The sequence below is a fragment of the Gavialis gangeticus genome, unplaced genomic scaffold, assembly GCF_001723915.1.
Source record: "Gavialis gangeticus isolate Ggan-Ray unplaced genomic scaffold, GavGan_comp1, whole genome shotgun sequence".
In the NCBI taxonomy this organism is placed as follows: Eukaryota; Metazoa; Chordata; order Crocodylia; family Gavialidae; genus Gavialis; species Gavialis gangeticus.
Window position 1 is genome coordinate 145,811,436 of NW_017729024.1, and position 8,408 is coordinate 145,819,843.

The 8,408-nt window shown below is 42.4% G+C and overlaps 1 protein-coding gene across 1 annotated transcript in view; it reads left to right on the forward strand.

Moving 5' to 3' along the window:
* CDC20B (cell division cycle 20B) overlaps positions 1–8,408 on the forward strand; it is a 126,537-nt gene that overhangs the window by 28,725 nt on the left and 89,404 nt on the right. The gene's annotated exons all lie outside the window — the stretch shown is intronic.

Sequence of the window (8,408 nt, forward strand, 5' to 3'; positions counted from 1 at the left end):
TCAATAATGACTCCAAGATCTCTTTCTGCCTCCGTGCTCTCAAGTAGGGAGTTCCCCATTGTGTAAGTGTGCTGCTGGTTCCTACTGCCCAAGTGCAGCACCCTGCACTTGTCCGTATTGAAACGCATCCTGTTCCTGTTAGCCCACCCCTGTAACCTATCCAGATCCCTCTGCAATCTCTCACTCCCTAGTGCCTGCCCCAAAGACCATTCGTGTGTAAGTAATTGCTCCAAGTAAAATAGTGGAGCAGGAAACTCTTGCCTTGTAGCCCAATAATCTAGTAGCTGGGGCACTTAACCAAGCAAACAGGAGACCTGGGTTCTAGGCCCTCTCCTTCAGCCTAGTTTGAAGGTGCCTCTTTTGCGCTAGCAGGGTGGATTGTTTTAAATCAAGTCCATTTAAACCCCTGATTTAAATCTACAAACCAAAAGCCTGATTTAATGAATTGATTTTTATCAAATTGTCCATAGTGTGTGCGCGCATCCCTGTATATTTTAAAGAAAGGTGTATTTTCAATGGTTGATAACAAAACATGTTGATTTACAACTAAGTTTTTACAGTACATTAGGGTGTGTGTGTGTACCTATATAACAAAACTATCATATATATAAGATATATCATTTTTGAAACAGTCTGGGTAAAAAAAAAAAAATTGTATCATTTTAAAGAGAATTAGAGAAGTAGGAACTAAAGCTAGAATGATTTTCATCTACACTTTTTAGAAAAATTTCCCCAGGATGACTTGAAATATTTGGTTAAATTCACTAGCCAAAGTTCATTCTACTGTTAATTACAGTTAATTCTAGTGTTTTATACATTAGTTGTAAATGTGCACCACGTTTTGATTTAACAAAAAGTTTCTATATCCAAATATTAAAGTTGTATTTAATATGCTTGAAGGTCTTGTTTTATGTGTTTAACTAAATTCAGGTTGCCATCTTAATGCAGCTTGATACAAATATGAATAAGAAGTTAACCATCCAGTGAATAATTTATATTTCAGCATTTTATAGCTTACCAAATGTAGGATTTCTAACAATTAAATTTATTAAGCTATATACTTATAGCTTATTAAACAAAACTTTAATGTTTTGGATGCAGAATCTTTTTAAAAATCAAAACATGGTGCACATTTACAACTAATTTATGAAACACTAGAATTAACTGTTATTTACAATAGAATGAACTTTGTTCATGAATTTAACCAATTATTTCAGGTCATCCTGCAGAAAATTTTCTAAAATGCGAGAGGTGAAAGTCATTTTAACTTAAATTTCTACTTGTCTAATTCTCTTTAAAACGAGACAATTTTTTTTTACCCAGGCTGTTAAAATTTTTTTTTACCTTCTTACAAGTTTTTAGAACTCCTATATCTCCCCCTCCTCCCCGTTTTTATTCATAGACTGGAAGAGAAAAACAAGCTTTCCTGATTTTCCACTCCCAATCAGTTTCTCAGCTTTGAATGCACCTGCAGAAGAGGCTACTGTTGTTAAAAGCTGGTTTAGCATTTCCACAAATTCTGGTTTCAGGTCTTTGCTAGTGATTTCCACCAGTTCAGCGGTGTGACTTTCTTTAAAACGTCCTCAGAAAGAAATGTACTGCTTGAATGGTTCACCTGTAGCTCTGAAATTTATTATGGCTGATGGGTGAATGATGGGTGATTAGTAAATGCCCATGTCATAATAGCATTTTCCTCTTTGGCAGTTATGCATCTAGCCTGGTACTGTATGTTAAAAATATTGTCAAGAAAATCTGCTGGAGTAAGTGTTTGATCCATCCACTTCTTTATTGCCTGTAATTTAACTTTTCTGCTAGTTATTTCTTGCTTTAATATTTCTTGAAGTTCTTTCCAAATTTCAACAGCAGTTGCAATATAGCAGCATTCTTTCTGTAATTTGCCCAAGGCTATGGAAATAGATTTTAGTGTATTCAGCATCTTTCTTTAGTTTAGAGTTGATTATTCTAGTTGTGATACTTCCATCAGTTTTGTCATGATTTTCTTCACAGATGAGCATCAAAATAGGCCAGTTCTTAATAAATTACTTAAAGCAATCAACCACTGAATTCAGTTGTATTAGCATGGGGAAGAATTAGCTTCTTCAGTGAAAATGAACTAAACTGGTTGTTACAAAAATATTTTGCAATTTCAACATTTTCCTTTAATCCTGGAATACTTACATGTTTGGCTAACAGATGCATCAAATGAGCATTGCACCCATATGTTATAAATTTAAGGTTTGCTTCACAATTTTTTTCTAAGTTTCTTATAATCTTTGCTACGTTTGCAACATTATCTGTGACAAGTCTATGCACATGAAATATTGCATATTTTAAAGGTTGACCTCATAGTCATTCTTATATAGAGGAAAACTGACCTTTAACTCTATAGTTTTTAGTAGAGGCTCATTGACTCAATATATTATTTTATTTAAATTATTTTACTAGATTATACTAAATTTATATCTTAGCCTATGATGTATTAAATTCAAATTTTCTTTTAAGCTGGTTTATTTTTAAAAATTAAAAATGATAAATAATATATAAAAACCCAATAAAACATCCACATTTTTTAATTTAAAAAAATAAATTTTATCCAACCTGGCAGGTAGGCATTGCCCAGGCCCCTTCTCCAGCCCTCTTCTTGAAGCTGGCTCACTGCATCTTGCTTTTAATAGTGCATAAAAAGTACTGAGAATAGTTCTGCATTCCCACTGGGACAAAAAGAACTCAGGTTTTTCTCCTCTTCACAGCAGCATCCATCTCACTTGGCATGTCTACACATGCATTAATGCACCATAATTACGGCACATTAAGTTTAGTACCTGTAATAAAAGGTACTAACTTAATGCTCTGTAATTGGTGCTACTGCACAGCAGTGCCAGCGTGCTTTTTTATGTGATGCTAAGGTACAGTCGACTAATTCTACTGCTCATTAGCATGGCTATCACCATGACGTTGTAATGCTTAATAGAATTAGTCTACTGAACTTCTAGTGTCTTGTGTAGACACATCCACTGAGTGATATGCCTTCAGGTTTGCTTTCTTCCTGCTGATCCCACATATCTCCCTCTCTTAGCTGCCCAGTGGGCAATGCCTCCTTTTTATTGTCTGAAAACAGCAAGCATCTGTCCTGAATTCTATGTGGGGAACACTAAAGCAAGGAAATAACTTTTTTTATAATGCACTTATCCTCCTTACCTGCTACTTTGATTCTTTTATTGTTCATTACCTATCAAGAGGGAGAGGTGGCTCCCTAAGCACATTAGGCAGCTCTCTGCTTCACTGTATTTTATTTGCTCAGTAGGGAGCCTTTTACTTGTTTCCTACATCAAAGAGAAGGTAGAAGAGCTTCTGTAATGTGAGGGAGGAGCTGCAGCAGTAGTGGATTCTCTGTAATGGAGAGAAGAATGCTTAGCAAAGAATGGCTTCTTCTTCACAGAGCTGGAAATATCAAAGGAAGTTGATGAGACACTTCCAGCTGCTGCAGTTTGGAAATCAAGGCAGTGAGCAAATTTGGAGACATGCAAGGGCATGGAATCAAGTTGTTGCTGGGGCTGAGCAGTAGAAACATTTGCTGTGGGGGGAAGCTCAGGGGATATGTCCCATCTGTTGGGATGGACAAGGAATGGCAGGGAGAAGGAAAAATTTGCTGGGGCATATATTTTTGTTGTGAAGGGGAGGTACAATGGGGGGAAGGTCAGTTTGTTGGGATCCAGATGGTGCATATAGAGGCTGAAGATGAATTGACAGGGGCTGGCTGTGAGATCAGAAGCATGGATTGCTGGGGTTAAAGAATCAGTTGAGAGTTGGGTGGTAGATATTGGATTGAATGTGGGCAGCCTGGTTGAACTTGGGGTGTTGTGGGCACTATCAGGAGTTGGGCCGATAGATTGAATAAGGAGGCTGTTTAGAAAGGGCTAGTTCAAGGGCAGAGATTTGGGTGATAATCTTTAGGGAGGATAAAAAAAATCAGTTGACTATGGTCAGGGAATTGATTGATGGGGTGGAATGAGGCCAGAAGAAGGGGTGGGGGGATACTGGGAGACCAAAGGAAGGACTATGGAATGTGTAGATGGATTTATGGACAAGGGGATGCACTGAGACTGAGAAGTAGACAATATGTTCATGTCCTGGGATGGGCAGAAGTTTAACTGAGCACATAACTGATTAAGAATATTTGGAGAAAGGTGATCTTGGCAGAGCATTGATTAAGGAGTTGGATTAGAGAGGTGGAGAAAGATGGGAAGGGAACTGGTTAGAGAGAAAAGTTATGGGGTCAGAAGTGTATCGTTTGCATAGGCTATATAGTTTATTTCAGATAGTGAGGTGATAGGGTAGGAGATGTGGTGGGGCAGAGTTTTGTTTGAGGGACCTGGCTGAAGAGAGGGATGGAATAGGACAGACTGATGAGGAGAACAAAAGCATGGACTAAAGGTTTCAGGTGTACAGAGAATGGATTGTAGCAGAGGCTGGACTGAAGGGCATACTGAGTTTGGAAAAGAAAAGCAGGGAAACAGAGCTATTTGGAAATTCCCAGTATAACCAAGAAAAAAAGTATGGAAACTTTGAGAGAGAACAAAGCATGGGAGAAAGAAGTCAAAACATGACTGAATAAAAGGGGGATAAAAGAAGGAAAAAGCATTGATAGAGCAGGAAGGTGGAGAACAGGGCTTAGAAGGTTATGGCAAGAATGATGATTGTGAGGAGCTGAGGGTAGGATGGGGAAAAGCAGGGCAGGGAGTCCAGAAAATTAGGGAAGGAGAAACAAAGACAGAAAGTAAACAGTAGAGAAGAAGAAACAGGAAAGGAAAGGAAAATTAACAAATAAAGGGATTTTTAAGGAAGAATTTAAAAAGACAGTAACTTTCGCATTGTTATTACTTAAAAGAAAGATTGAAGGCAAAACATGTAAAAAAATATGTGTATGATTTGTCTTACTGTGGAGTATGCAGAGTTTAGAAGCTTTTGCTCAAAGCCTGGGGTCCTAGTATGCTAGCAATGTATCTGGAAAAAAGGGATAATCTGCTATATTGAAAATAAATCAAATTATAGTCAGAACGTAAATGGAGAAAGATAATATAATCTTAAATGTAGATTTTTTTGTGTATGGGAAACCCACACAGGATTTTGGGACTCAAGGTATGTGGGGGCACTTGTCCACATTACACCTCTCCTGTTACCATGTCACACTTTTCCTGTGTCCGTGTGACAAAAATCGCCATTAAGCTAGCTAAATAACATCTGTGTATCCACGTTCTCAGCCGAGTTGATCGTTTTAGATTTTTTTTATTGTGGATATTTAAAACACCTCCAACATGTTTTATTTTTAGCTCCTGAATTTTTTCCATGAGGGTTTTTTTTATCCTTTTACATTTTCAATATGGATCTGATTTACACCCAAAAACATAATTTTCCCTGCTTTGCAACTATTATACCACCAGGTGCTGCTTGGGTTCACTCAGTAATCCATGGAAATCCACTGAATCTCTATTGTAATACTTCAGCAAGACTCCAGGAGCTAATCTTGCAATTTTTTACATAGTTTAAGGTTCAGACTAATGAAAAATATAACTTTTTTGGATTCCAAAAAAAATTGCTCCCTGTGTTTGCATGTGCTTCATGGCAAAGATCAAAATGTTATGGGTCAGGCAGCTCAAGACTCAGGCTAATTAAAATTACTTTTTGTTGGGCTGGATTTTTGGTTTTTGGTTTGGTAGGGCTGGGGGGCAGGTCAGGAGTGAGGAGGACCAGCAGGGCTGGGAGGGTAGGGGTAACCTGGGTGGTACTCAGATGAGGTACCCCCTCTCCAACTGAAGAGATTTAGCAGGTTTAGTGTGCTATGGGAGGGGTAGCTGCTAATGGGGGGCAGCTCTCCTCCTATCCCCTATAGAGTAGAGCGAAGACCAATTGGAACTTAACCACATATGGGTTTAATAGGGAAAGAACAGGGTAAAATCTAACATATAGGTGGAGGGCAAGGGGACCCTGGGAGATAATGGTGCCCACCCCCTCCAGGCACCTGGGAGGGGGTGGCGGGAAGCAGGGGAGCAGAGGGGAGTCAAAGGATTTTAGGTGAACATACACATATAACGGAGACAAATCAATAACAGACTTTAAGTGCAGGGTTCACAAAATATAAGATGCAGGTTTCCCAAAATATGAGAAGCAGATCCCCACAAATTTGAGGCTTAGGTGCTCCAATGGGGTGGGAGCCCACTCCCCAGTGGGGGTTCCTCTTTGTAAGCAACTCAACTCTCTGGGGCCCCGGCTGGGAATCAGAACCCTGGTTTCCTCACATGGCAGGGAAAAGCTGTGCCACTGAGCTGTCACTGAGCTGTGCCTGGGCTCTTCCTTGTAACTCCAGGCTCTAGTGGCACCACGATCCTCCATGTGCTGTCTGCATGCTGAGTGCTTCATGTCAGAGCGGGGTTGGAAAGAACCCAAGCTGCCACCTGCAGTTTGGGTTTTTGATCCCTCCGGGACCCACTGCACACCACTTCTGGGAGGGTAGGGGGCTGCGGATCAGGAGTGAAGGGCACTGGCAGTGTATTATGTGGGCTGTGCTAAACTGTTATATGTGGCTGTTGCACCCGGCTCTGGGATGTACCTCAGCCCTCCCCATACACTGTTATATGCAGCTGTTACACCCCAGAGCTGGGTGCATATCTGCCATTCCCATGCACTGTTATATGTGGCTATTACACTCCAGAGCTAGGGCTACTCCATGCTATGCCACACTGGGGTACTCTCTTGGACACCCCTGACCACATGGGCTTGACCAGGGAGAATTTCCAGTTGTAATCCCAGCCCAAAAACAGTTCCAGGAAAACCAGAAAACTAGAAAAACCACAGAGGCATGGCATGGGGTGGCCAAAGAAAGATTTCTGCCTCTAATCCCAGCCCAAAAGAAATTTCTTATTTGAGCCCATATACCTAGTATAGTGGGCATGGGGGACTGTCAGTTGGCAGCCTGGCACGCACAAACCGTCCTTTGGGCTGGGCAAGACTCTGGCCAGAGATGTCCAGGAGAGTCCCCAGGTGCCACAGAGATATGCTGTGTGGTGGCCCAAGAATGATTTCTAGCTATACTCCCAGCCCCAAATCCAGTTCCTTATTTTGGTCCATATACCTAGCACCATGGCTGGGGTGCTATTAGTTGGCAGCCTGGCATGATCAAGCTGTGTTTTGGGCCAGGCAAGACTCTGGTCAGGAATGTCCAGGAGAATCCCCTGGTGGCACACAGGCATGGGGTCAGATGGCCCAGAGAGGATATCAACCTGTAATCTCAGGAAGCTGGAGGTGTACCCTACCTTGGCTGGCTGGCCACCAAACTATTGCCAAGTCTGTTCTTTCTTGTCCCCCCACCCCAGTTTTTGACAGCATCTATTTTAAAGCCCCAAAATGGGGTTCTATCCAAGCTATAGGCATTCTTGCTCCCTTACAGACTTTGAGGATTAATGGAGTTACCAATATTGCTGGGTGACAGGGAAGCTGCCTATGCCAGCACTGCCCCCACACCCTTTGCCACCCTTTGGCACCACACAGCCCATCGGGCTTTCCAATGGGGGTGCACACCAAGGGCTTCATGCCTCATCTGTTAGCTTTGCTGGGGTGCTGGTTTTAGGGTGACCCTCACTGGTCACCCAGGCAGTTCCCTCATTGCCAGGACAGCTCCCCCTGACACCGACCACAATACCAGCCAGGGGTCCCTTCCCCATACCACCATGGGCAGTGGGGGAGAGGGGCTGTGTAGTGCAGATGTTTCTTGACCTTCAGTAGAGGTAGGCAGTTTGAAATTCAGTAAGCAAACCCTAGCATGTGGCCTGGGGAACCCCAGAACAGTGGATGGTGAGAGCAGGCCACTCACTGTGAGCAGGGGGTCCCCCACAGCCCCAGGCCCAGGCAGAGCAAGGTATGGCAGGGAATTTTGCAAGTGAAATGTTCCTGGAACCTCAGAAATGTGGGGGGTGGGTGACTGATGAACAGAGCAAATAAAGTGCATGGCTTGCCAAGTGCAAGTCTCAGCTAAGCAGGCTTTTGCCAATTCTGGAAGAGAACCCTAACATGTAGTATCTGTTTCATTGAGCCTGGGCTATTTCTTTCTTCACCTCAACCCACATCATGCCTCTGCCGTGTGAGGGTGGGGGGTGTTAGCTCATGCTAGCCAGTGTGTAGTGATGCGGGGAGGAGGAGAGGGAGTTGGAGTAGGCTGATCATGGCCCCCCCAACCCCACTTTGGGGGAAGTTGTCCTGGGCATGGAGATCCCCAGTAGCTAAGGAAACTTAATCAATCTCAATAAGAACCCCAGGCCACCCCCACGTTGGTTCTCAGCTTTGGCAAAAATCCTGCTATTTGATGTGAGGATATGTAGCAGGGCACTAAGGTGCCTGCTACTGACAACAGTAGT